Here is a 27712-nt window from a genome sequence, read left to right on the forward strand (position 1 = left end):
TAGAACAAAATCTCAGGAAATCTCTTTCCTGATTCAAGTCCTACACTGCAATATGTAGTAGTGAAATGCCATTTACCCTTATTTCACTTAAAGTACTATGTATTATTTTCCTAGAACAACTGATGAAAACTTCAGACAAAGGGCTTCTTCAGTATCATCTTTGAAAAAGAACATTTAATTTTAACTTAAGTTTCTTGATAAAAATATTCTTCTCATCCTATGTGATCTTAGTGGTTTTGCATATATAATCTAAAATAAGGCTTTCTATTGTTTTTTCTTGATATGAAACCTCATGCTTCCCATTAACTCTCATTTCTCTGAAAAACCTTTGATAATTTTTCCAAATAGGTAGGTTTGTTTATTTTTGTGATTCTAGAAAATGAACTCAGGGGCACTCTACCACTGAGCTACAACCCAGTCTTTTTATAATTTTCACTTATATTTTGAGACATGTCTTGGTAAGTTTTGTATTCTGGCCTTAAACTTGTGATCCTTCTACCTCAGGCCCTGGAGTAGCTGGGATTACAAGTGTGCACCATCATCCCTGGTCAAATAGGTGTATTTTTTAACTTGCTGTTAGAGGTGCAAAGAAAGATCATAGTGGCCTTCCCTTCACCCCAACTGATGCATGAGAGGTCTGTCCTGTTTTCCTATTAAGTTTCTCCACACCAAAACAATAATTTATTTTATAAAATGCCACACACATATGTAGCTTTTTGTTGATTGTAACTGTTTGTCTGTGTCCTGCTTCAAGGGGAAAATGGTAAACTCACTTTAACCATCATATAATCATTTATATGTTTATGTTACCCCAAGAGATAGATAGATATCTTCCCCACCATTTTCTTAAACAAAAGTTTCTGTTTTAATTTTTACTGAAAAGTCCTTCATAATTTATACCCACCCATTCTCACTCTAGATCCTAGGTTGGTTTGTGAACATTGTTTTTCTATAGAAATCTTATTTTTCTTAATCATTTGAAATTGGCTCTTGTTAGATGACCATGTAAACACCGTATCAATACAATGCATTTAGTGGCTTTATGAGAAGTTCTGATGATAGATATACAAAGCTCTGCTCAGACGACTTTTTTTTTAAAATTTAATGTAGCCTTGATTACATAGGAAAGCAAGGCATTAGGTGATATGGATGGTTAAATGTACATTAGTTATTTCTATGGAATTTTCATGAGAATTTATTGACTTGTAGTTGTATTAACTTTCCTAGTCCCCTCAGCTTAAAACGTTGATCTGTGTATTTTTTTTTATTTTAGTTGTTGATAGACCTTTATTTTATTCATTTATTTATATGCAGTGCTGAGAATCATACTCAGTGCTAGGCAAACGCTCTACCACTGAGCCACAACCCCAGTTCTGACATGTGTATTTTTTAAATCAGCATCTCAATCACTTATATTACTTATATTTAGAAAAAAAATGATAGTAGCTTTAGAAGTTGTTGATATTTTTTACATTATCTACAAAGCATAATACTGGCCTATGGTTTTTACCCTTGTCATCATTAGTAGTGGTAATATGCTATAGCCACAAATAATTGTTTGTTTATGAATACTTCTAAGTACTATATTTGAAAAATCTCAGACTTCATATATTAAAAAAATGAAGTCATTTATAACTTTCATATTGAATTCTTGCTACTTTTAAAAATCATACTTCTCTCTTTTATAAAAGGTTATTTAAAGGCGAATAGCTACCTGGAAACTTTTTGTTTTGTTTTAGTATTTATTAATATCACAAAATGTTTTCGTTGAGAGTGTATTTTCAGGCAGTTTCCAACTTAATAGGTAAAGTTCTGAAAGTGTGTTGTGTGGAGTGGTCATTTCATAGAAACTATGTTATAGATGGTGATTTGGTGCCTTGGGCAACTCTTAAAATCTATTTATTGCATAATATGTCTGAATAATATTATTTATAGTACCATAGTAGCTAATTACTGTTAAGTGGTTATGCAGTCTCATTTGAAATCTAACTTTAATAACATTCTTCCGATAAATTTTTGGTAGAGGGACTTGACTTTTCCTACTTCCACTCTAACAGTGCAGAGCAGTGGAAATGAAAAACACTTTGAGATTGTGTTTGAGAGATGAGGAGGGTTTCCTGATGTCCCTGGCTGTGGAAGGAAAGTTAACTAGGTATCCTGATTGAAGTAGGAGGGAATGGGTAATCCTGGTGGTCCTAGTATGGACCAGATATCTGTTTTCATATAATGGCCATTCAATTGGAGGTTCATATATTTTGAAAGTGAAGAGGGATCATTCTATAACTATACAGTGATGAGCCAAATGATGGAAAAACCCAATACTTCTGTTCATTCACCTGGTCTCACAGTACATTCCAGGTATTTCCATTTTTGTATTTTACTTACTCCTCCCTGCCCCATGACTTTGGCTCTTGGATTTAAAATGGTAACATTGGTGAGATTACTTAAATATCTAATACCAGAACAGTTTTGGAATGCATTATGTATTAAGTTTTATATGAAATGAAGTGTAATATGCATATAGGAAGTAGCTGGGATTGACTCAAATTTAAATATTCCTAAATATATGATGACCCAAATGAAGATGAGTAGTTCATTACTGTTTCACTACATTTGATACTTAAGAGTATCAAAAGAAAGCCATTTAAAAGTGAAAGTAGATAGTAGAAAAGTTAATTGGTCACTGGCAGAATATCATTTGTACTTCAGCAATTTTGCATCCTATTTACTCCTTCTACTTCAAATCTGGCAAATTGCATTTTTTTATTGCCAAAGGGAGAAAATATGAAAAAAGGAGAATAGTGGAGTAAAATGAGGGGAATGGTATTTTAAAAGATTACAAAGATTAAAGTTGTCAGTTTAGGAGAAACAATTGAATGAGTTATGGGTAAAATGGAAAGGATTTAGTTTCTCAAAGAAATAAATGGGCTCAAAAGTGTAGGGAGAAAGTGCTTGGCATTACGAGTCATGTATTTTTCTTAACTTGGAGCATTTGGCAAACTGAAAACTCAGCTGACTTCATGCCTACCAAGTGAAACATCTGATTTTTCATCATCTAAGCACATAGTTGGGTTACATACAAACAGAGCTATTCAGTGTATAGGTGCAGTGGCAGGAAGCCAACAGTGAAATCAAACATAAGCACCCTATAGAACCTCTTAAATTACTGCTGTGCTGTTGCCAGCTGTGCTGCCATGGAACAAGAGCTGTATAGATTTCTGTGCAGTGACTGGTTTACTTCACGCAGCTTGATTGGTTCTGTTTTTGCCCCTGTTCTCTTTGGCTGACAGCTGACCACAATACTAGGTCAGCTGAAATAAGACTGAAGTGAACACACCTACTTATATGAACCTCCTCTTGTACACTATCTCAATCTCCCCGTTCTCCCATATACACATACTCTGTCTGTACTGGGAAAGGAGAGATTTTATCCAAGATAACTTTATTCAAGTGAAGCTAAGTTACTGGGTGGCACTTTGCAGTTCTTTAGTTCCATAAATCCATTAGATTTTTAGGAGAATCATTTGTCTTATTTGTAAGGACCTAAATTTATTGAATATAAATTTAGAATGGCATGCTCAATTCTTCTAATTGTATTAACTTTTCTTCATTTTAAATCATTACTTGCTTTCTAATTCTAGAGCTAGGAAAGTTGTTTAGAAACCATCTAGTTTTTCTCTCTTGCCTTTGGATAAACTCTGATAGTTGGTAACTTCTTTTAGACTTCCAAATAAGAAGATATATTCCAAAGGAAATTAGATAGCTTACAGATGAAACATGAAAGCTTACAGATTCATATGTTCTAGTTCCCATTAAATCAGGAGGCTTTCAAACATTTTTTTTATGACAGCAGAATGCATTTTGATTCATTGTTAAACATTTTTGACTGTGACTCAGAATAAGAAATAAATTTAGGGCCTGGGATTATGGCCCAGTGACAGACTGTTTGCCTAGTATGTGTGAGGCCCTGGGTTTTTATTCGGTACCACATTAAAAAAATCCATCAAGAACTAAAAAAATTAAAAAAAAAAAGAAATAAATTGAGGGCTGGGAGTGTAGCTCAGTGGTAGAGCTAGCTTACCTAGCATGTGTGAGGGACTGGATTTGATCCTCAGCACTATATAAATAAACAAAATATATTGTGTCCATAACAACTAAAAGTATTTAAAAATAAATTTATATGCTAACCTAGTATGTAATGTAAGTGAAATAAAAGGTTTTGTTAACTACATTTATTCTTAATATGTTCAGTGTATTTTTTCTTTACTCTCCTTGCTTCCTCTTTCTTCACTTCCTCCTCTCCTCCATTTTTTCTTTTTAAATAGAAAATGCCAATTGATTCAGAAAATAGATTTTTTTATGATTGATTCGACCAGTAATTTGAAAAATTTTGTATTAAAGTAAGCAATTTCCTTTTTTAAGAATTAAACTTCATGTTCTTTGGCTTATCATTGTTTTCTAAGAACTAAGGCTCTTCCACAGGGTATTGCCTACATGATATGTTTTGATAAAATCATTAGGAAGATAAATTTTGTACTAGTATTAGCTCATAATTTGTTAATATCACCATGTTTTAGGTGCTTAATTATACCAAGTTGTTGTGTTAAATTAGATAGATATATAGAAAAAACTGTTAATTTATCAATTTTTAGAAAATTTTATTATATCAATTTTTTTAGAATTAAGTTTCAGAGTATATGTCAACTTTCCTAAGAGTAGCATACTAAATGATAGAGCCAGAATGCAAATTCAGAATTCTTTTAATCAGTGATCAAGCTTGTACTCTATTCCTCAATCCTAATAGTTTAAGTTTTGTTTAAAAATATTAAGAGCTTTTTGAAGAGTATATATCACAAAGAAAAGGAAAATGGAGTTGTAATGATGATTTTTGCCTAATAATATAAACTGGAACTTCTTGATAAAATAATTTTCTGTCAGCAAAGAAAAGGGAAGAAGGAAAGAAGGAGGAACAGAAGAAGAAGAAAATCTCAAAAGCCCTTGATAGAAAAACTTAATGCCTATGTATAAATCTTATATAGTAAAATCTTGTAAGTCTTCTTTTTATGGATAAAACAAATAGATATACATAGAATTACATCTTAGAAGAAAGGATGTGTAGGCCAGGATATTTTAGCAAGTCAGAGGAACTCAAACATGAATGAAGAGTGGAATTTTCCATAATAACTATGTTTGTTGAACAGGAACAGAGGAAAAAATTACTATCATGCCTAGTTTTGAAGAAAAACTTGTTTATGTGTGTAATACATTGGAGAAATTGTTTGGGATTACTTTGACTATGAGGAAATGTGACCACCAAAATACTTAACCAAGGTGTAGGGCTATGGGAGCCATGAAACTAATTAAATCAAATAAGAATAAGTATTTGTAAAAGTAATTCACTTACCTCATTTTTCCAATCCCTCTTTTTCAAGAGAAAATATTTTAAGAATAAAATAATAGTTGAAGTTGACTTTTATATCCTCTTTTTTTCCTCTCCCAAACCCTGGCTCATTCCCAGGTTTAATAGTAGACAGATTCTGTCTCCCTTCTCTTTTTCCCTTCCTTTCTATCTCTTATTTCTTTTTCTTTCTCTTCTTTTCTCTTTACCACTTTCCCCCAACTTTGTCATCTTTTCTTTCTTTCATTTTGAAATATTACATGCAATTTTTACAATCTCCATTACAATCATTGTTCTCTCAGTAGAAATATGATTCTTGAATCTTCTAAGTAAGAAGCAAAGGAAACTTGTGTTTGTTTTTTAAAAGGATTATTGAGAAAAACAGTATCCATTTTGCCTTATTGCATCTTTCTCTTTCTCCCCTATCCCAAGCACACAGTTTCAGAAAGAAATATTATCCTGTTTCTGGAAAATGTTGAAATATTGCCTTCTACATTGTATTTTAAGATTTGTATCTGAGGTTATTTCATGACCATTAGAAAAAAATAGATTCTGCATTAAAATTGAAATTGATCTAGATAGTTCTGTCATACTAACTATAAATAATGCTTGGTAAGCACACTTTTATACTAGGATATGGACTTGTTCAATATGTAATCACTATGTGATACTACCTCAGAAAACAATTGAAAGCAATCAGGTGCACTGGATCTAAACCTCATTGAACTCAAGGCCAGAATTTTAAAACCAGCCTCCTCAAGGGTGCTCAGATAAGGTGGAATAGGATGAGTTTGGATTAAATGTACTTTAAAAAAATGCTTTGAAGGATAGAGGACGATGAGAACTACTTTCAGTGACGATAGAATGTAGTATGAACAAGAATAATAATAGGTACATGATTGAAATAAGTTGATGAAGCTCCCCAATAGTTCTGTGGGTAGACAGATTTTGTTTATAAACAAGGATGTAAAAATACCTACAGATACATGACTGCAACCATGTTGGGCAAATTTGAAGTATGTTGGTAGGCCGAGTGAGTTACAGAACAAGAAATAAAACAATTGTATATTTAAGATGGGAGAAGAGGACCAGCAGTCATTAGTTGGGAAAGGATGTGTAGAGTTGCTGACCATATAAGTTATAGATTTCCTGATTTATTGAGTCTAAAGTAAAAGATCAAATGTTACCCTGCTGTTGCCTTGTTTTTATACACACACACACACACACACACACACACACACACACACACCTATTTTGGTATTGGGGATTGAACTCAGGGTGTTTAACCACTAAGCCCCATCCCCAGCCCTTTTTTACATATTTATTTAGAGACAGGGTCCTGCTGAGTTGCTTAGGGCCTCTCTAGGTTGCTGAGGCTGGCTTTGAACTCCTGATTCTCTTGCCTCAGTCTCCCAAGCCGCTGGGATTACAGGCATGTGCCACTGCATTGGGCTATTTGTGTATTTTAATATGTATCTGAAGGTGAAATTTAAGTCTGTACATTTTCAGATATGGAGTCTATTTATTTTTTATTTTTATTTTTTGGTACCAGGGTGCTTAACCACTGAGCCACATCCCCAGCCCTTTTTAAAATATTTTATTTAGAGACAGGGTCTCACTGAGTTGCTAAATTCCTTGCTAATCTGCTGAGGCTGCCTTTGAACTTGTGATCCTCCTGCCTCAGCCTCAGAATTTGCTGGGATTAACAGGTGTGCACCACTGTGCCTGGCAGATATGAGTCTATTCTTGATTCAGGAGTCTTCTGGGTCTTATGATCATTTAATGTTATCAAGATATCACTTCCATATTTCACTTTACATTATAGTAGCTATTAGGGTGACTTAATAAATTAATTTTTATGATGGGCAAATGCAGCAAAAATTGTAAGTATGATTACTACATGGATGTTAACTTTCTTTTTTTCTTTTTTATTTTTTTAAATTAGTTATACATGACAGTAGAATGCACTTATATACTCGATGTATCATACATTGGATGTTAACTTTCTTTCTTCTAATCTGACTTCTGGCTTCAGCTCTAACCAGGATCAACCTTCTTGGTTGCAAGGTGGAGTGAAATTTTGGAAGTAATGCATCTAAAGAGGCAAATAAGGGTTGGGGCTGTAGTCCAGTGGCAGAGCGCTTGCCTAGCTCGTATGAGGCACTGGGTTTGATCCTTAGCACCACATAAAAATAAACAAATAAAATAAAGCCATGCTGTCTATCTGTAGTATTAAAAACTACAGAATTTTTTAAAAAGAGGCAAATAATAATGTAATTAGTATAATTTTATAACTTGCTATCTCAGAAAAGAGAATGGTTTACTCTTCTGCCCTGGTAGTTAAGGGAGTCTTGGGAGAACAGATTATTATTAGCATGTTCATTTAATTTGATTTCCTGGGAAACAGAGCTTTTGATGGTAAAGGGACTTTGGTAAAAATATCCTAAAGTAACTTATATTTTTCATGGTTTCTTCTTGCTGTCCCACTCTAATTTCACTAGTTAATAGAAAAAAAAATAGATAAGGCCAGTGTGTAGTGTTTTTTTTTTTTTTTTTTTTTTTTTTTTTTTTTTTTTAATATGGGTTCTCATTAAGTCTCCCAGGTTGGCCTGTAACTTTCTGGGCTCAAGTAATCCTCCATCCTCCCAAGTTGCTGCAACTATAGTTGCATGCCACCACACCCACCATTATTTTTAACTGAAAATGTTTATAGAGATTTTGTCAAACAGCAAGAGCTATGGTTGATTTATAACAAGTTTTAAATAAATATTATTGAGAGAAAGTATGGAAATAAATATGTACATGTTAATTTATTAATTCTTTTTTTTCAATCAACATTCATCTGTTTAGAGCTTTTTATGTTACAGATAGACATGTTTGAGATTTAAAAGTTAAAAGCACAGTAAAGTCGGTTTAACTTGCTTAAATCTCTAGTGGAGAGATAGGTAAAGAAAGAAATTACATTAGCATATTACTTTTAGAATCAAATATGAATGAAGTAAAAAACAGAAATTTGAAATTTACCAGGAAGAATTGGGAGAAGGCTTCACTTAGTAGGTTAACCTTTGAGTGGCTTCTTATAGGAGTAGTAGAGATATACCTGGAGAGGATATGGAGATAGAGTAATCTAAATCAAGGGTACAGTATTTTAAAAACACCTAGACATTAAGTGGGCCTGGTATGTTTTGGGAATTGTAAGAAGTTTAATTGAATGTAAGAAGTTTAATATGTGGGTCAGAGGGAATGGGGGAAAAGATTAGGTTGAAAAAATACAGTTGAGATTTTGGTAGTGCAGTTGACTGTTTTCTGATATGAACTTGGAAAATGTTTAATTTCAACTAATTAATTTGCTCAAGATGTGTATTTTTCTTGGGATTACCTCTGTTATCTCTACAATATATGCTATTTAGTGCTTCTACTAGAGCACATGAGATATTAAACTATTAAAATGAAATTATGCAGATTATGATATGATATTAAAGGACTTTGGAATGATGTACTGTTGCTAATTATTTTTCCTTAAAGTAGTCCTTTTTGAGTTGGTTTTGAACTTGGCTAGTGAATTAATTTGTTAGATAACTTGTAAATAGTCAAAATGTTCTAAATTCTAAGAATTAATGGCACTATATTATAAAATAAATACTTAGGTTAACAATTTTTATTTCTATTTATTTCTTTTTAAGAGGTAATAATATGAATATGCAAAATATATAAATTCATATCATCTCCATAGCTTCAGAAAAGTGTCAACTGGCAGTAACTTTGGTTTCTTTGTTTCTATGAGGTACTTATGATGTATACTTTAAAACTTTATTCTAGATGCAGGTTTCATTTTTACACAAGGAGAAAGTCAAGTTTTGCAATATTTGTTGGTTATGATGTTATTTAATCCCAGAGAAACACTTCAGAATCTCCAAACCTCCTTTTAGTGAAATATGTTCCTTCAACTTGAAATGCTTGAATAGGTCACTACCAGAATACAGACAGCATGATGTGCTTTCCAAGTCAAAAAGTTTTCCACCAAGTAATAGCAGCAGTGAAAATTGTCAGAGAAACAACTAATTAATCTCTGCTCCTTTACAGCTGTTTAATGTAATGCATAACTAAAAGTCCTGTTAAATTAATTAATGATTTCAATTATGAACTTTTCTCCAAAATGTTATGATTCGTATCAGGCTGATAATGCAGTGACCTGGGAGTGTGAAATCTGTGTTATGAAGAGAGTCGCCAGTTAATTGATTCACAAATTACTTAAAGTTTGTTGCACCCAAGGGAGTGCTCAGTTTCACAACAGTCATTTCTTAAAGTGTACAAACTCCTTTTTCACTTTAAGAATGTCTTCAAGCCTGGGGAGGTGGCTCACGCCTGTAATCCCAGCAGTTTGGGAGGTTGAGGCAGGAGGATCACAAGTTCAAAGCCAGTCTCAACAATGATGAGGCGCTAAGCAACTCAGTAAGACCCTGTCTCTAAAATAAAATACAAAATAGGGCTGGGGATGTGGCTCAGTGGTTGAGTGCCCCTGAGCTCAATTCCTGGTACCAAAAAAAGAAAAAAAAAAAGATCTTCAGTTTTTGGCATGATAAAATGCCAGCATGTTTCTAGAGCTGAGTAATCTGAACATTTATGATTTAGAATTTTATGTGAATATATGGAGATTAAGCTTGTGCTAAAAGGGGAAAAATTTGCTATACTTAATGATTTTGTTTTGTGGTATTTTTTTCATTGCTTTTACTTTGGTAACTTTAAATCATTTTATAATTAAAAAAACTCCACCCCTTTGATTTTTTTGCAGTTGTTTTTTACATTTTTTTACATTGTGCCTATTTTATGTTAAAAGACAATGTAATTATGCATTCTTAGGAAACTGAGGCCAGGCATGGTGGTGCACACCTGTAATCTTAGCTACTCAGAAGGCTGAGGCAGGAGGATGGCAAATTTGAGGCAAGACTCCACAAACTATAGAGACCCTATCTCAAAATAAAAAAGAGGATTGGTGTTGTATTGTAGTGGTAGAGTACACCTGAGTTCAATCCCCAGTTTAAGAAAAAAAGAAAAAGAAACTGTGAATGGAAAATAACACAACATAAATTATTTTTATAATTGCTAATTGAAGTATTTGGGTTATTGGTAGGTATAAAATACCAGCCTTAAATGTTGGAGAGGACACCGATTTCTCAATGCAAGAGTGTTGATTTCTATAGGACATCTTGAATCTTTTTTTTTAAAAAAAGTTTTTTTTAAAACTATGTAGGAAAAAAATTAAAGAGGTATTTTATAAACTTGCTTCTAGCCTGGTTATTTCACCCATAACCTAAATAACAAATAAAGTATACATATGTAAAAGGAGAAATATTATTAATACTTTATAATACATTTATTAAAATTTTATTAATGTTTTCATGCTGGGATTGGGTTGATTTCAAAGTAGATGAGGTGGTTAAAAATGAGAATACTTCCTTGAGTGCCTATACCTGCCTCAAGTAGAAAGGAAAGAGGTGATTCTGAGAAAAGAAGAGATTTTTAAGTAAGTATAGAGGGCAGCAGAAGGGTCTTTAGACATGAGTGGCAGATCTAATAGTGGGCTGTAGACTCTTTTGTTCCACACACATATTTGTCTTAATGAATAAAAAATACAGTGCTTTTAGGGTGGCTGAACAATAACCTTTGCAGTTTCACTCCGTTTTCATGAGTAGTCTGAAAAAAAATTTCTTTTAATATGAAAAACAAAATATTGTTTTGGGAAAATTATCTCTCAGCTCCAAATGGATGGATGTATATTTACAGGGTGGAGCAGGAAGCTTCTATTCTGGATAGACAGTGTTTGAAAATTTTGCTTGTCCTGGTGACTCTTCTGTTTTACTTCTTTCATTTTTTTGACCCAAGAAAATTGTCCAAAGAGAAGATGAATAGAGAAACAGTATTATTATAAATAAGTTTATCTTTGTTACACTTGCTGCAGGGCAAAAAGAAATGGACTTGAAAGGGAAGTAAATTTATACTAATTTTTGCATTGTAGGAAATGTACTATTTTAGACACTGACTGACTGCTTCTGTTTTCTAAAATTAAGGAGCCTATAATCTCAGCACCATTAACAAGTGCTGTCATTCAGATACACAGTGTCTGGCTGATTTAAATAAAATGAAATGAAGATAGTTGTTTCTGGTCCCTTGGCTTCACTCATTGCCATAAACATATGCTCTGCGTCCCGCTTCTTTCCATCTTATTTATGACTTTAATTTGTTGTGTGGGCTGCGCTAGAAATTAAATTTAATATAATTCTCCAAGGGACCCTGTCATATAATAACATGGTAATTTCTGTGTATCCTTTTGAAAAATGAGGAAATTAATTCTTCCTGACATGTTCTAATTATTCCAGTGTGAACGGCAAATCCGTTTTTCCTAGCCCCTGAAGTGTTATAGGCAAATGGCTGGTGTTCAAAGCAGAGGTGCTAATGCTGACCAGCAGCGCGTTTAATTTGAAACATGAGCAGACACCTTTCAACACACCTTTGTAATATTGGAGTACTTTACAGAAATTAATTCACTACTTATTTGGCAGCTTAGCCTTGGGGTTATGTTTTTTTATTCATCAATACTATAGTCATGTTAGCATAATGTTTCCCATTTCCTTCATGCTTGGTGTCTATGTGTGGAACTTAAAGTGTGCAATGAATAGTTCAGCTGTGTGAATGAAGGAGAATTCAGACACTTCAGAAATACCAGTTGTATGCCAAATTGTGTTTACTCTTTATAGAGAGGTGTATCGAGGAGGTCTTGAATATTAAACTTAATTATAGTCTATGGTTAGCAGCTTTAACTGAAATTACATACTGTAGTAATTGTTGGGACAGTCTTGCTGTGAAAAGACTACTATAGACTCTGCTGTCCTGCTAAAAAATTCAATTGTGAAAATCTTAATTTTTACATAGGGAATGTTACCATAAAGAATTTGTGAATAAAACTTATGAAATGGAACTCTCAAGATGAACTCTGCCATGAAAGAAGTAGCTAAACTTAGGAGATAAAGGATTAAAGTCCTCTTTGGTACTGTTGGTCACGTGTAACTATGTATTCATTCAGATCTATTGGATGGTCCATGTAGTATTCTTTAGAGGAATTTAAAAAAAAAAGAATTTGCTTATCTGTGATCTTTATTGTAAAACTGGCCATTATATACATTTCTCTAATCAAGTCAATCATGTGTGTCAGCCCTGATACAATTCCTTTGTTTTAGTGAACAGCTGATAGTTGCCATTACACATCAGTCATTTATTGTTATAATTAACAAGAAAAATGAATGCATGAGATCTTACTTAAAATAGAAGATAGAAACACAATTAAACTTAAATAAAAGAAGTAGGATTGTGTTTGGAGTGGATGTAATTAAGGTTCCTCTGTTTTTGTATCTTGATGTTATATTCCCTTTAAATTTTAACTTAAAAAGAAGAAATGAGAAGAGTAACATAATTATTCTGATAAATAGCAGCAATATTGCTCATATTTTCACTGTTGATCACTCAGCTGCTAGATATTTAATTTTATTCTCTCCATCAATCTACAGGAGAGATTTAGATTCGCTATTTTCCTTTCTACTAGACTGATGGAAAAAGTGGATATCTTTTGGCTAGAATCTGGGGGAATATAACAATGTGCTTTCTCCCCCCTCTGTACTCTTCTTGTCAGGGCAAGGTTATTTTATGATTATTTCTGTGAATTTATAAGGCAGTATATGGAAGAAAGTATTGCAAATAAAGAGGAAGCAAGTAGATCCCTTCCTAGACCTACAGATTATACAAGTTGCTTAGGATATCCTGATCATGGACTTCTCTCTTTCCTAGGAAAGGAAGAGAAATCTGCTAGCCATTTGACCCTTCTTTTCCTTCTCCTTTTCACTGAAATTGTAGAAGGATTAGCATTGAAGAGCCGAGACAAAAACTAGACCAGATCCTGGCCCTAGGAGACCAGATCCTTTCCACAGCCTGATGTATCATTTATATAGTTCTAAGAAAGAATTGAAGATTTTCTCTATACCTAATATTCTTCAAAGTAAAGGATCCATAAAAACTGTTGACCAGGTTACAAAAATGCTGCTATATGTGCAATTCTGCATATACCTAGTTCCATTCTCTTTCTAGGAAAGAAACTGCAAACATTTTTATATGCTTCCATCTCAGGATGCTGCAATCAGTGTGTCCAGCAAAATAAATGAAAGAGGTAAATATCCCCCAATTTTGAATTTTTTTCCTTTAAAAATGTTAGGCTCGGTTTTTGGTCATTTTAATTCCAAAAGTCTCTTATTATTTCAAATTAATGTATAGAAAAAATATGTTAAACTTATTTCTATATTCTCTTTACCTCATATATTTTATTTTCAAATTGTTAAGTTATAGTTTGTTATTTATTTTGCATATATATGTATACGAATAATGTATGTGTATATACACACAAACTCACACACACAAACATATACATATTGCCAAAAGGCCTATAATTCATTTATCTCTTCTTGTTAAATTCATTGATACCTTTCTTTACACCAGTATGTTTGTTTCATAAATCAATGTCATTAATTTTTCAGGCTTATTCAGTTATGTTTTTACCAATGACTGAAGTTAAGAACAAGGTTTTTCCCCACACTTATACACACACTTATATTTTTTACAAGAATAATAACAACTAACATATATTGAACATATACTGTATGCCAGGCACAGTACTAATCACTTTATGTGAATTGTTCCATGTGAAACTATAAACAGCTCTTCTAAGTAGTTATCAGGTTAAACAATTTTCCCAAATTATACAGTTATACAGTTTGCAAGTGTAGAGCTGAATATTTTAATATATTAAATGCTGAGAACAATGCCTAGCACACAGTAAGCCTTCACCCAATGATAGTTGCTATTATTGTTTTTGTGGGAGAGTGCTGGTGGGTTCTTAATATCAATCAATATTTGTTGATTTTCTTAATTATGATGATAATGATGGGGGTTGTTGTGGTGATAGACTAGACTACTTGGTCTTTAAACCTAGCTTGTGAATTTAGGTACTTATAAAAATTGTAATCTTAATTCATACAAACATATATTCTTCCAATACTTACATGAAATTCTCTTTTAGGTACTACAAGGTATATAAAATGTCTCTGCTGCCATGGAGCTTACAATCTAGTGGAGGTGGGTGTGGTGATATGGGCAAATATATACAAACTGGGTAGAAAAAATTCATTTTATTTTATAGTTTGAAATACTTTAAGGAGAGAATTTTTAAGGCCCTTACATTCTTAAGTGAGCCCACAGCCTTGAATAGATTGTATTCTTTGTTCACAGGGAAGGTTAGGATTATGATTCAATCATAGTTTGGGGACGCAGCAAAGTGGGATGATTTCATACATATTGAATTTAAGATGCCAGTTGGACCATTATGTGGAGATGTCAGACACTTAACAGCAAAGTGACATTTACTGATGACTTCTTTTGAAAAAGACACAGAAATTCACTGCTTAGAACACATTTTCTCATTCAATATTTCTAACAACCCAGTGTAGTAGTTGTTATTATTAGTAACCCCATTTGACAAATAAGGAAACTGAAATTTAGAGAAATAAATACCTTTCTGTGTGAATAAGCTTTCCATAATTGCACAAATACCTAAAATAAATCAACTTAAAAAGAGAAAAGATTTATTTTGGCTTGTGGCTTTCAATTCATGGCTGGTTGGTCCCATTGTTTTGGGGTGTGTGAGGTAGCACATCATGAAGAGAAGCACATGGTGGTACAAAAAGCTCTTCACCTAATATCTGAGATGTGAAAGATAGGGACATGTCCCACAGTCCCTTTAGAGAATATGTCCCCAGCGACTGTAAGACCTCTTACTAGGCTCCATCTCTTTAAATTTTTACTATCTCCCAAGCTGGGGATTAAACTTTTAAAACATAGGTCTTTGGGGGATATTTAAGATCCAAACTAGCCCTTATCTGAAGTTGCAGGGTTAGTAGGTGACAGTGCTGGGGCTTAAAATTAGACCTGTCTTGCTATGTTCTTAATCCTGAAAGAACATTGTATAAAAGTGTGACTGAGTAGAGATACATATTTAGGAGTTATCTGCAAAGAAATGATAGTTAAAATCATCTAATTTGGGCTGGGGAGTAGCTCAGTGATAGAGTGCTTGACTAACATCCATAGAACCTGGGTTTGATTCCCCTTAATGAAAACAAAACAAAACAAAACAAATCCCCCATAACCAACCCATATAATAAGTTGATATTTCCTTATAAAGAGATTGGGAGGGAGAGAGAGAGACAAAAAGAGAGACAAAGAGAACACCCTAAGATTAAAACTTCAGGGAATGGTAAAGGGTTATGACAGAAGCAATGAAAGAACACTAGAGAAATACTTGAGGAAAAATAAATAAAAAATGTTTTTATGTCATAGAAATCAAAAGAGGAGAAACTTTCAACAATAAGTAAGTAACCAACAATAATTGCTGTTGATTACACACAAATGTTAAAATATGAGAAGTTTAGAAGACTGAGGATTTGTCAATAGGAGCTTGTTGCCAAAGCCAAGTGCTAGAGGATAAGAACTGTGGTATGAAGATGAAATAGGGAAGTAGTAACAGAGGGATAGAATACTTTCTAAAGATTGGCAGCTGAAGAAGCAAGTGACTAGTGACCAGTGCAGTTTCATAATGGAGACCACTGAGAGAAGATTTTTTTTTTTAGGATATGGAGAACATAATCATGTTTATGAGCAGATGAGAAGCAATCAGGAAAGAGAGATGGGAGGAAGAAAGCCAAAAGAAGAGACAGAAAAAGAAGAAAAATTGTTTTCTGTGTGCACGTTTTCGTGTGTGTGTGTTTGTGTGTGTGTGTGTGTGTGTGTGTGTTTTGGTGGAAGGCATCAAATCCAGGGCTTCCTTAGGCAAGCACTCTACCAATTGAGATATATTCCTATCCCTTTGTTTCTTGAATTATTTTTGCTCAAAGACTTTGGATAGATGTATTAGTTTCCTAGGGCTGCTGTAACAAAATACCATAAAACAACAGAAATTTATTGTCTAACACTCTGGAGACTAAAAGTCCCCAAATTATGGGGTTGGCAGGGCTAATATCCCTTTGAAAACTTTGTTGCTTCTTTCTAGCTTCTGGTGATTTGATAGCAGTCATTGGCCCTTCTAGATCTCAAATTCTATGATTCTACAACTAGTAGGTTATATTATTATATAATTCAGATTCTTATAAGGAAATGTACATATAGATTTCATGCTTTGTGAATTGTTAGCTTGTGAATTGATGTTTTATGTATATATATTTATGTGAAAAAAATTTAATGATAATTTGGAATTTGCAAAATATATATAAGCAAGCCATTAAAAATAAGTTTAAAATATGTTATAATGCTAAATTTTCAGTTCTTAAAACCATAATCCTCTTCATAAGAAATTGATTATATTTAAAATAATGTGATTTGATAGACTAAATATATATATGCAAATTATTTATACCCAGCACAATTATTGGTATTTATAGTTCTTCATTTTTAATCAATAGTTATTTTCTTTGCTAATGCTAGAGCAGTTAAGCTCTCAAAAATAATATTAAGTTTCAACTGTGGTGAATGATGTGATTTATCTTATATATTAGATTATGAAGCTGCATAATAGTTGTATATTCTGGCAATTGATTAATTACATAACTTAGATTGCTACAATCTAATATTTAATATAACATATAATATAAACCTGTACATTTAAAAGTACCCAAGTAAAAATGTAAATATTTCTTTAAATATTTGTGATTACCATTTTTTTCTATGACAGATTTTATAAATTATGTTATTTTTCTCTCAAATATTTTTAATGTCTAATTTATGTGAACTATAGATATGGCATATCAGACAAATATTTAATATAGTTTTCTATTGCTTACTAATTGTTTATTGAGCACTTGCTTATGTACAGGTATTCTCCTGAGGAGTGGGGATTCACATCTCAATGAGAAAGGGTTCTTTATAGTCAAAGAGTTTAATGGTCTAGAGGGTGAGATAAATATGTAAATAAATACAGTACAATGTAATATACCACAATAAAGAAGAGATATAAATGAAATTTTCATAAAAGCAGTGACTTTCAGTCAGGTATTGATAAAATAATAGGCTTTTAAAGAATGTAAGCTCTATAAAACTCCTATAAAGCTCAGTAGTCTCTTGTGCCTAGAATAATGGCAGGCATATAATCAGCACTTTTTTTTTTAGTAACTATTTTTGAAAGTCAAATCAGTCTTTAGGGATAAAATTTAAAGCCTACTCCCAGAAGCAGGAAAAACATGAGAAAAATATGAAGATATTGAAAAGTATGGCATATGTGAAGGCATGATTTAATTTATTATGGTTGGAATGAGGGATTGAAGAAGATGTACAAAATATAATAAATAAGAATATGCACTTTGGGTCAGTCAGATTGGAATTTGAATCTTTAAAAAAATTCTTTTGTAGTGCTAGGGATAGATCCCAGGGCCTTGTACATGCTAGTTAAGTGCAGTACCACTAAGCTATATCCCCAGCCCTGGAGTTCAAGTCTTGACTTCATTTCATACTACTTTGAGATTGTAGGTAAAATGCTGAATGTCTTCCTCCTTTAAAATGTAGCTAATACTGGGCGCGGTGGTGCACACCTGAATCTCAGAGGCTGGTGAGACAGGAGGAAGGCAAGTTCAAAGCCAGCCTCAGCAAAAGCAAGGGGCTAAGCAACTCAGTGAGACCCTGTCTCAAAGTAAAATGCAAAACAGGGGTCCCTGAGGTCAATCCCCGGTGCCAAAAAAAAAAAAAAAAAAAAGAAACAAAGAAAGAAAAGAAAAAAAAACCTGTAGCTAATAATATTTATTTATTTATTTTTAATTTTTTTTTTTTAGAGAGAGAGAGAGAGAGAGAGAGAGAGAGAATTTTTTAATATTTTTTTTTTTTCGGCAGACACATCTTTGTTTGTATGTGGTGCTGAGGATTGAACCCCGGCCGCACTCATGCCAGGCGACCGCGCTACCGCTTGAGCCACATCTCCAGCCCTAATAATATTTATTTATAGTGTTACTATACAAATTGCCTGGCAATAATACCTGGCAAGTGGGAAGTACTAAACAAAATATTAAACCATTATTACTTTTTTTTTTTTGAGAAAGCAATAGACCCAAAGGCTAGAAGAACACTCGTTTAAAATCCTCAAGAACCTTGCGTCATATTAAGAAGTTTGAACTGTCCTGTATATGACTGGGAGTTGTTAAATTTTAGTTTGCTATTGAACATTAATCACAACTAAAGGAAAGTGACATTTATTGGCTTATAAATTGTACTTTATATCCTTTTCATAATATTCTATTACTGTTACACAAGTTCAACATTCCCCTATCCTGCTCATATTGCTCAATTATTTGATGGCTCACTCCAAATAGAGAATAGATATCATGAACTTATTAACTTTATTAGGCAAAGTGACCTTCTTAGGTCTTTTGAGGTTAAAGGATGGGTTAAATAATACATACCAAGAAACAAACAAATCCAAAACAGGAAAACAAGCACAAAATAATTAAATCAGATAGCTGATATTTATAGGACTAATAAAAAGTGGCCCAAATATAATTTAAAGGGGCAAAAGGATGATCCAGTGGTTGTAGCTGAAAGTTGATTGCATTTTTATAGGTTATATTCCAAATCTAGTGGACACTATAAGGGCTTAGCTGACTCTGTAAGGTCTTTTTTTTTAAAGTAGATATATTTTTAGTTGCAGGTGAGCACAATACCTTTATTTTATTTTTATGTGGTGCTGAGAATCAAACCTAGTGTCTCATGCATGCTAGGCGAGCACTTTACCACTGAGCCACAACCCAGTCCCTAAAAGGTCTAGACCACAAATTCTAGAGTTCATCTGTTTATACATCATACATTTATAACTATGTTTGATATCAAATGTTATGTTTTATATTCAATTGGTATAATCAGTGTTCACTTGAGGGACTTTTTCTTGGAAAGGGAAGAAGAATGGGAAAAAAAGGGGAAAAAGAGTGACGAAAATGGAAAAATAATGAATGGCTATGTTAATGAAAAGCCTGCAATTGCTATTGTTAGTGTTTTCAGGTTGAAGAAGGCAAAAATATCACCTTCAGTCATTTCAGGTGAAATTAATACTGCTAATCTAAAAGTTGTGATTAGTCTAACTTTCTCAAGAGTTGTTAGAAAATGTTTATTACTGGTTTTTCTCGATGAACATTTCTCCAACTATGATTTAAGCATCACTAACTGTGTTAACTGATTGCATTGAGGCATTTGATGCTCCTCCCTAATCTGTTGAATTGAAATTCCTAGATGCCTAGAGATTTTAAAAAACTCTTCAGACAATTCTAATTCACACAAAGATTGAGACCTATTGTCCTACATAAATAGTTGGGTAAAAATTTGAAATCTTAAAAGTAAGGCAAATGTAAAGCTGGATGTTTGATTAAGATAACATGTATCACTGAATACACCTAAAATAATTCTGATATTAAAAACTAACATTTTGGGCTGGGGATGTGGCTCAAGCAGTAGCATGCTTGCCTGGCATGCGTGCGGCCCGGGTTCGATCCTCAGCACCACATACAAACAAAGTGTCCGCCGATAACTAAAAAAATAAATATTAAAATTCTCTCTCTTAAAAAAAATAAAAAACTAACATTTTAAAGTAACTTGTTTTAAATTTAAAACTCTAAAGAGTGTAGGTCAGTGTAGAATGCATATGTACAAAGTTCCTGGGTTCAATACCCAACACCAAAAAGCAAAACAAAACAAAAATACCTCTTAAGAGTAATAGCATGTGAACAGCTAATTTGTACATTATTTCAGTATTATTCATAAATTGCTTTTGAATCCTTTGACTTTGAAGCAATTCCATAAATCTGCTTTTGACTATAACTTGGTATGTGCCTTTGGATTAAGAATTGGATTTTTGAACTCTTTTAGAGAACTTTTAAAGTGGTGCTATCTTTTCATTATTCCTATGTCACTGGGTTTGGCCCACATATTTTTAAAAATGAAATGGTGCAAATTAAAAATTGCTATTCATCTCTATCCATCAAGTTAACTATTTTTTTTGAGTTGGTAGTAGTGGAGGGATGAGATGTAAAAGAAGTGACCTGAAAATATGAAACTAATGCTAGTTGAATATGGAGAAATTATCAAGACATGGTGGTGATTGGTTGTCAGGAAGATTTTGGTGTGAAAATTACCAAGCAGCATCATTTCCTAGTTTGTAAATAAAAAATTGTTTTACTTTCCCTCTTCTTTCTTATTGCACACTTTATTTGCTATGGATAACTTAGTGACTAGCAGAATATGCAAAATGTTTCATTATATCTAACTGGATGAGACCTTTAGAGTTTTTAATAATAAAAATGTCAGCTTTTTTTTTTACTGCTGTGACCAAAAGACCTGATAAGAACACTTTTAGAGGAGGAAAAGTTTATTTGACACTCACAGTTTCAGAGGTCTCAGTCCGTAGATTACTGACTCCATTGCTCTGGGCCCAAGATGAGGCAGAACACCACGGTGGAAGCAGGACATGGCAATCAGAAAAAGTGTTTCACTCACCAGGGACAAAATATATACTCTCAAAGCACAACTCCAGTGACCTATCTCCTCCAGCTATATCCTGCCTGCCCGTAGTTACCACCCAGTAAATTCTTATTAGTGGATTAACACACTGATTAGGATGAGGTTCTGATGACCCAATCATTTCACCTCTGAAGTTTCTTGCATTGTCTAACATGAGCTTTTAGGAGATCCCTCATCCAAACCATAACAATGACAATGCCTTTGTAATTCAATAGAATGTAAGAAATGGGGAAAGTTATCTATGATGAATATTTCACATAAAATCTGAGCTAAAATAAGACAATTAAAACACTAGAAAAGTATACAACCAGAGATATAAAAAATTGTGCTCTATATGTGTAATATGAATTGTAATGCATTCTGCTATCATATATAACAAATTAGAATAAAAAATTTTTAAACAAATTAAAAACTAGAAGATAAGTAATTTTAAGTCATCAATAACAATGTTAATATGCTTCACATTCCTTTTTTAAAAAATCTTTTTCTGTTTTTTTTCCTCATCTGGTTTGTAAATGTGAATATTTGATTTTTAAAACTTTTATCTTCTTAACTATAGTTTGAATGGATATTATCAAAGGACATTGGGATTTTGCTGAGCTATTATGAGATGACTGGAACTTAAAAATTTTTTGTTATCCATGGATGTTGTTTTAAGCTGATCTGATAGTGGTAATTTTTTACAGTATCACTAGGAAAATAATATAATTTCCCAAATAAACACATTTAAATTTTTTTCCATCTGTAAAAATTGTTTATTTCAGAAATTTGTCTGGCTTGTTTTATGGAATTTATCACCTTAGATATAGAGTCTGCTATGTGCCATGTACTTCGTGAGACAATGTAGATAAAGCAGTGAGTAAAACAAAATTCGTGGTCCTATTAAGTACATATTATTTTCTTTTAAATATTTTTTTAATTGTTGATGGAGCTCTTATTTTATTCATTTATTTGTATGTGGTGCTGAGAATCGAACCCCATGCCTCATACATGTGAGGCAAGCACTCTACAACTGAGCCACAACTCCAGCCTAAGTTTGTATTCTTAAGGCAGTGGTAAGAGAGACATTGAAAACCAACAAATAAGCAAGTGAATTTTAGACTATCAGAAGATGATGAGTGCTATGAAGCAATATCAAGCAGTATAAAAGAGGTGAAGAGTACTGAGGTGGGGAGTTTGCTCTTTTATTGTATAAAATACAATAAAGGTTCATAGATAAGGTGATAAGTGGAGACCAGAAAGAAGTGACAGCAAAATTCATGCAGATATTTATAAGAAGACTATTTTCAGAAGAGGGAACCGGTGTCCTCAAGTAGAGGCGAAAATTTATGAGTATGAGATGAAAAATAGCAGTAAGGAGGCCAATGTTGAGGACGTGCATGATTTAAGCCATTGTAAGGATTTTGGCTTTTATCCTGAAGAAGATGGAAAAACAGAGGGATTTGGAGTTTCAGCAGAAAAATGAGATGATTTGGCTTCCATTTAAATAGGTTTAAGCTTCCTTCTGTGTTTAGACTGTATCTGGGAGGCTAGTTGCAGGGGGTATATTAGTTTATTTGGGCCACTATAACAAAATTCCATAGACTGTGTGGGTTATAAACAATAGGTATGTATTTCTAACACTTCTGGAAGCTGGGAAGTCCAAAATCCATGCACTGGCAGATCCCCTGTCTGGCACAGGTCTTCTTCCTTGTAGATAGCCATTTTCTCACTCTAACTTCACATGAGGTTAGAGGGCAGCTTTGCTCCTATGATGTAATCACTCCCCAAAGGCTAAACCTGCTAATACAATCACCTTAGGGATGAAAATTTCAACAAATGAATTTTGAGGGAACATAAACACTTGGACCATAGCAGGAGACTTTTGCATTAATTCAGGTAAAGGATGATGGGGTCTTAGATAAATGAATAAAAAATAAACTAGTTGTATCTTAATTTTGAACAATGTAATTCTTATTGACCTAGTTAGATAAATCTTCCCTAGAGAAGTAATGGTTGAGCTGAGATTAAAAGGACTAGAGTAGGGTATGGAAGATATATAAAATATTTTAGGTGAAGGAAAGAGCATATGAAATGGTATGTGCTATATTTCTAGAACTGTTGCTAGTGAGGTGAAAGTTCAGAGAGCTAACAATTATATGCTAATTATTTGACATGTTCTATTTATTTCTCATACATAGTTTGAGGTAGTTTCATTGTTTCCATTTTATAGTTTAGGAATTGAAGCATAGGGAATTAAAGTGACTTGCTCAGGGTCAGATTACTAAAAAATGGCAGAGCTTATTGTTTATTATAACTCTTTGCTCCCCTCATCAGTATAAGTTCATTGAGAGCAGAGATCTTATTTTGTTTGAAGCTATGTCCTTAGGAACAACAACAATGGTTGTTGAGCACATGGTAGATGTTCAGCAAATATTTACTGAATGAATGAATGGAATAATGATTTGAAATCAAGCTGTACTCAATCCAAAGTCCATCTTCTTAATCACATCCTGTGTACTCAGATGCAGGGTAGAGATATCAGATTTTTATTAGACAAGTTTTTGATAAGGGAACAAAGTTTTGGGTCAGTGCCATATAAAAGGGATGAAAAAAAAAAACATGGTTGAAGGGGAGACAGATATCAGAAATAATAAGTGGTTCAAAACAAATTTACTATGAACTAGAACAGGTCAGAGGGGGGAGGAAAAGAAATCTCTGGTCTTAAATCTGGTTGGGTAAATTTCACAGTAGCTTTCAACAGAACCTAGTCCTGCAAATATGTTTGCCTTGCAACCCCAATACTGACCATTGCTTTGACGTATCCAGTCTGTTTCCTGGGAAACAGAACACAGTCAATAAGTCCTACATAATTTTTTTCCTCTAGTCCCTTTTGATCTTTCACTCAGCACTTCCTTCTCCCCCAAATATTTTTCTCACCAGGTACTCTCAGGTAATTTTTCCTCAGTGCAATATGACCAGTGAGAAGCAGAGAATCTCTCTTGACTTCTTGGCCCTTAGTACAGGTGTGTAACTTAGATATTTCCCTCTGAAATAGAACTTTGTGTATTTTATTCTTAGGAATTTAGGCCTTAATATTTTTGGTTTTTCACTTCACAGTAGCTCTTGTTGTTTTACCATTTCATAATATTTTCTTCTCAAAGAAATGTTACATCTATTTTCATGATGTGATATCTCCACTTGTGCTTCTCCCGCCCCTTCCCATTCCCTCTAGAGAAGATCTCTTCTTTTTCATAGTATTGTAGATTCAGGTTCTAATTCCTGTTTTGCCTCTTTTTGGCTTTGTAAACTTGAGTGAGTTATTTGATATATTGGACTCTGCACAAATAATTCAGATTTCTTAGGACAGTTTTTCTCAACTGTGGTAACCCTTAAAATATTCTTATTTCTTACTGTCTTCCTTTTACTGTCAAAATATCTTAAAAGAGGGCTGGGGTGTGGCTCAGTGGTAGAGCACTCACCTAGCACTTGTGAGGCCCCGGGTTCGATCCTCAACACAACATAAAAATAAATAAATAAAGGTATTGTGTTCAACTGCATCTAATATGTATGTGTATGTGTTTGTGTGTGTATGTGTGTGTGCATCTTAAAAGAATAGTATTTATTTTCTGACTATATCCTCTTACTTCTCAATCCATTGGCATCAAGTTTCCATTTGATTCTGACTAACTATTGTAATCTGCCTTCAAGATTACTAGATTGCCCATTCCCACATTTAAAGTCTTTCGCAGCTCTTGTTCTTTTCACTTTCTGTAGCAGTTGATATTATTGACTAAAAATAGTTCAGCACAGTACTGAACATGTAAGTAAATTTTCAGTAAGTTTTTAGTAAGCAAATATTTCTATTTATCCTTTTTTTTTTCTTTTAGTTATCATTGGGCCTTTATTTCATATTATTTATGTGCCATGCTGAGAATCGAACCCACTGCCTCACACATTTGGCAAGTGCTCTACCACAATGCTATGACCCTAGTCCTTAGTCTTTTTTTCACGTGGGAGGGTGGGGACCGGGATTGAATTTAGGGGCACTTAACCACTGAGCCACATCTCCAGCCCTATTTTGTACTTTATTTAGAGACTGGGTCTTACTGAGTTGCTTAATGCCTTGCTGTTTCTGAGGCTGGCTTTGAATTCGTGATCCTCCTGTCTCAGCTTCCTGAGCCGCTGCGATTACATGCAGGTGCCAGTGCACCTGGCTTTTTTTTTTTTTTTATTAATCCACTTTTTCTGTTCATAAACCAAATTTATGCATTTCCAAGTTTTGTCCCTTGTCTGCTACTTTTACTTTTTATTCTCTCTTGGAGGTCTAATTTGTCCTAATGCCTTTTAACTCTACATGAAAGAATGTAACATCTACTTTTCCCAGCTCAGTCCTGAGCTTTTTACTTCTTCCTGTTTGACTCTATATTTCTACATGGATGTACCATTGTCACTTCAAATTCTCAAAGTTCACTATCTTTTTCCTAAATCAATCTCTTTTAGGCCTTTGTGTGTTTGATAGTGAGACCAGCACTCAGTCACTCAAACTTGAAATGCTAGTAATGTGTTGATTCTACTTCCTTTATGTGTCACTTCAGCAGTCACTTGCTAATTCTTCAAAAGTTTGTTCAGTGTTCGTTGCATTTAAAGCACTATTATAGAAGCTGGAAAATATAAGAGAAATAAAACAGACGAGAATAAATGCTACTAAGAAATTTATTTTCTAGTTACTTTCATTCATTCATCTACTTATTTAGTAAATATTTATTGAGAGTGATGGAGTGGCTATTTTGCATAAGGTTGTCAGAGCGGGTCTCTTTGATATGGAAACTTTGATCAGAAACTTGAATGCAGTGAGAGAGCAAACCATGCAAGTTACTAGGGGAAGAGCTTTCAGGTAAAGGCGGAAATGTGCAGAAAGGCATTGAAATGAAAGGTGCTTGGTTGTTCAAAGAAGAATTGGTACCAATGGTGTGCTTAGAGCTAAATGAGTGCATAAAAGGGAAGTTGGAAATAGATAGCTGATGGCCAGATCAAGTAGTGTCCTCGAGACCTTGATGAAGACTGACTTTTATTCTGAGTGAGATATGAGATAGGAAGTCGGGGGGGGATTTAAGAGAGAAACAAGGTGTGGTAATTCATATCTTAAAAAGAATCACTCTTCTATGAATAGACTACATAAAAGCAGGTATGGGATCAGGGACACCAGGTAGGAGGCTCAAACAAAGGTGTTTAGATGAAATGACATTGCTTAGACTAGAGTAGTAGCCACAGAAAGCAGTACATACTATGGATACCTAAATTAGGGGATCCCCCATTTTGGGGTTAGACATAATCTCCTTCGGTAGCATGACCTGAAGAGTTGGCAAAATCTTTCATTCTAGCTGCCTTTTCCTGAGAAGATTACAGCCCTATGCCAGGATACATGGCTTAGTAAGCAGTTTTGCCTAGATTTGCAGTCTACTTGCTCCTTTAACTGAGCATCCTTGAGCATTAATAAACAGACTAATGGTACATAACCATCCTATGTGGAGGGAAAGAAAGTGAGAAAGAAAGAAAGTCACTCATTAAAAGGAACTTTTTTTTCTATTTGCATTACTCTCATTCAATCTCTTACTGATTCACATATATTTAATCTCACCAACTAGATTTTAAGGCCACTGAGGACCAGAAGTATGTCTTATTATTTGTCTCACTAGTACCAGACATGGTGTTCTATTTCTTGTTTGTTGGTAGTGATAGTAATGAAACTATTTTATGCCAATCCTTTGCACAAATCATGGTGCTAGAGTTTCTGAGGTTTGAAATGATTTGGGATGTTAATGAAAACTAATTACAATGCTTATTTCCATTAGCAGTAGACATTAACTGTGGAATGTAAAAACTGTTGATAAAAAGTACATAAAGTACAAGTAGATTTTAAAAAATCATTCATATAGGGTTAGGGTTTGTTGTCATCAGATTGTTGACACTTCACTGATTGTTTTAACATACCTGGGTTTATTTTAAAGGCTGATACCAGCTGAAGAAAAATGATAAAATACTTAATTATTTTCAGATGTGCTTATTTCAATTACCCTGAAAGATCTTGATATGACATGGTGTAGAGGATGAAGCAAGTCTAGGGACTGCTGCCAAATTATACATAGCAACAACATGGAAGTAGTTTAGTTTCACTAAAAGTTTGAAATCTACTGTATTAGAGGCACATGCAGAAGCTGTGTTAATTGCTGGCTTATTTTCCATATGGTTCTATTTTAATGAAGCATATTTGATACAGATGGTTGGAAAGTAAGTTGGGCAATGTCTAAACTGGCTCTGACTAATTCCTACAGTGTTTCCACTCCAATATTTAACAGTGCCTTTGTAAACTTTCTTCATTCACAACTTTTTTTTTTTGGTTGATATGTGGTCTAAGATAACTGAATACTATTTTTATTTTTTTAAAGTTGATCTTTGAAAAGAGAAAGAACAATCATATTCCTCCAGATTTCAAGTCAAAACTACAATCTAGTTTGATTCCTTTTGTCTTATTGCATCTCTTCCTTATTATGTCTCTTTCTAAACAAGTTTCATTGAGGTGATGGTCATTTTGAAGCATCACATATAGGAACTGGATTAACATTAACAAATGCTTATTAGTTTTGTTCCCATGACAATTCTTTTACTTCTTTAGGAGTGTAAAAACAGAACAGT

The 27712-nt window shown here is 33.5% G+C and overlaps 1 protein-coding gene across 19 annotated transcripts in view; it reads left to right on the top strand.

Moving 5' to 3' along the window:
- Window positions 1-27712, top strand: part of Sox6 (SRY-box transcription factor 6) — a 570577-nt gene that overhangs the window by 117911 nt on the left and 424954 nt on the right. Inside the window, exon 3 of one of the 19 annotated variants that reach the window (XM_077798165.1) lies at window positions 13535-13613. The exons of the other annotated variants lie outside the window; for them this stretch is intronic. The gene's annotated coding sequence lies outside the window, so the exon portion shown is untranslated. The remainder of the gene's footprint in view (window positions 1-13534; window positions 13614-27712) is intronic. 19 annotated transcript variants of the gene reach the window in all.

Source organism: Urocitellus parryii, chromosome 4 (assembly GCF_045843805.1).
Source record: "Urocitellus parryii isolate mUroPar1 chromosome 4, mUroPar1.hap1, whole genome shotgun sequence".
Lineage (NCBI taxonomy): Eukaryota > Metazoa > Chordata > Mammalia > Rodentia > Sciuridae > Urocitellus > Urocitellus parryii.